The following is a 3,010-nucleotide window of genomic DNA, read 5'->3' as shown; positions in this document are numbered from 1 at the left end:
CTCCGTTAGATGCATCGTGTGTGTTTTGTAATGAACTTCGTACTCTTATATAGTTTGTTACCGCTGCAATGAGTCTTATTTGAGTGGAATAAGACTCATTGGAGAGCTGTCAATTAATCAATAGCTATATATATATTTATGTTCGCTTACCTTGATTGTCTTGTATGGTCAAGTGGAGAATATGTTTATGTTCTGCAAATTCTTTTTCTGCTTGGCAGTCTGTTTGTTGTTGGACATCGGACCGTTGAAACGAGAAACGGTAAACCAGGGGCTGACCCAGGGCGACCCTGGGCGCCTGCCCGGGCTCCTGTGCCACAATCGCAAGAGGTTAGCTGTGAAATCTTCTTCCTCTGTGATCTACCAGAGATGTGATCTGTCTTGCGTTTTGCCTGGGCTCTATTAATCCTCTCAGTCCGCCACTGCTCACTCCTGGGTTGGCTAAGAGGATTGATAAAAAGATTCGAAAATGTTTTGACTCCTTAATCATGCTCACGATCTAGAAAATTTGGTTTGAACGGAACAACACAGTTTTCAAGGGGAAGGTGGCATCGGTGACAATGGTGCTGAACAATATCATTAAAGAAGGAGGATGCTGGATCGCAAGCGGGATGATGGGTTGTCGTTTTTAGTTCTTATTGGGTAGTTTTATTCTATCATTAGTGGTAGGTTGTTTTTTTTCTTTTTCCTTTCTTTGTAAGTTTCCGTTCCTGTTTATGTAAGAGGTCAGATGGAACTTTGTGCAAATTTTTTATTTCTTCTTAATGAAATATTTGCCCAGGCAAGTTCAAAAAAACAATATAAATTCACCAAGGTACAATATACGTGTTACCGTCTCCTCTTACTATGATATATGTTCCATCTAAATGCTTATATTTTTTTAACAGGAGCATTTTTTAATGTTCTCATAAGATACCAAGAGGCCGGCACCTTTTTTTAAGTATAAATTTATTAAAATCTATACTAATTGGAGGTTTCTTTTTGAAACCTCCAAGTGAAGCCACCTAAGATCCTAGGTGGACACTTTAACAAAATAGAGAAATCTTAGAGATTCTCACAAAAAAGCAAAACATCTAGTCCTCAATCGGTAAACTCAAATCATCATAGCCATTAAGTCTATTATATCTTCTCAAAAATTACCCACCTACGCCATTATGAAAATAGCCTAAAGTAACCCCTAAATCTATATCTAAATTACCCACCTCTGCCATTATATAAAATAAACTAAAATAACCTCATAATCTTTATCAAAATTACCCATTTATGCCATTATAAAATAATTAAAAATAACACCCTAAATTTGCAACTAAATTTCTTACCAATAATACTTAAAAAATAATTTAAAATAACCCCTTAAATTTGCATCTATATTACCCACATATGCCATTATTAAAAAAATAATTTGAAGTAACCCTAAATTTGAATCCAAATCACCTTAATTAAAAATATACACCAATATATGATTCTAAATCATCTATTTCTCACACTATTGGTGTATGATATAATAATTAAGGTTTATACGTATCATGTGTTACCATTTATAATAATTAAGGTATGATATATAATTAAGGAAGTGATGAGAATATAGATTTCTACATTAAAATTGTAGCTCAAATTTAGGGTCTATTAAACAAATTTAAACGCATATTTACGATGCAAAGTGAAAATTTAAAGATTATAAATGTGGATGGAAATGTTATAGAGTAATTAATAACTAAAATCTATCACAATCAGATGAAGATAATAATTATATATATCTATATAAGTATTGTGTTCGAATATTTAATAAAGGAGAGGTAGCTTTAGGTAATAGTTTTGTAGCAATATGGCCTCATTTTTTTTTCCGTTCGAGACTCCGCATTAATTCTCATAGGACACTCTTAAAAAACACAAATCCTAGAAATTCTCACAAAAATCAAAAACATCAAACATCAATCCTATAAACTCTAATAATCATAGTCATTGATCTATTATATTTTCTAAAAAGTTACCCACTTTATCATTATTAAAATATTCTAAAATAAATCCTAAACCTATGTCTAAATTATTGAGCTCTCTGCCATTATAAAAAAAATCTAAAGTAACCTTATAATCTTACTCATACATATCATTATAAAGCATAACTTATTATAAATTTGTATCTAAGCTACCCATGTGTGTCGTTATTTAAAATAACCTAAAGTAAATATCTAAATCTTAATCTAATTATATTCATGTGCATCATACAAAAAGTCCAAAAGTAAACTAATATATGATTTTAAATTACCTGCTATTGTTAATACAGAAATACTAAGTTAAGGTATATGCGCATGATGAGTGTCGATCACCATGTAGATCATTTATACATGTATGTGAGGAAGTGATGGAAAATATTATTTTTTATTGTAAACATAATATATGGAGGTGTGATATAAAATGAAAAAAAGTGTGAATGTGAATGGAAAAGTGTATAGAGTACTAATTAAAAATAAATCACAATTGAACAAAGATAAGTACAGATCTATATGAGTATTATGTTGAGGTATTGGAAAAGATGAGTATTATGTTGAGGTATTGGAAAAGATGAGAGAGTAGTAAGTAAATAATTTTGATTATTACTCCCTCCATCCCAAATTATAAGTCGCTTTGACTTTTTCGATACATCCACTTCGCTATATTTCTTGTATTGTTAGGAACTCCTGCTACTTAACCGGCAGGAAGGCGCAATGTGCCTGACGAGGCATATCTCGTTATAAGCAGGACCTGTTTACTCATATCAATCATCAACAAGAATCAGGAGTGTCAATACCACTACCTAGTGCTTTTCTGCCTGCTACGTCTCAATTGCAATCCGAAAAAATCTGCTGAGCTTCCTCACTCTGAATGCTTTTAATTGGTCCCTACGGTCTGTCTAGGTCTCCTTCAAACAGCACGCTATTAGTAAAGCACAAATCAAAGACATCTGACGAAGGACACATCATCTCTCATGACAAATCAGAGTCGAGATTTCTTATTCCTTTTTATAAGTTCTTGA

This window comes from Setaria italica, chromosome III (assembly GCF_000263155.2).
Source record: "Setaria italica strain Yugu1 chromosome III, Setaria_italica_v2.0, whole genome shotgun sequence".
Taxonomy (NCBI): domain Eukaryota; kingdom Viridiplantae; phylum Streptophyta; class Magnoliopsida; order Poales; family Poaceae; genus Setaria; species Setaria italica.
Note: the sequence above shows the minus strand (reverse complement) of the source record.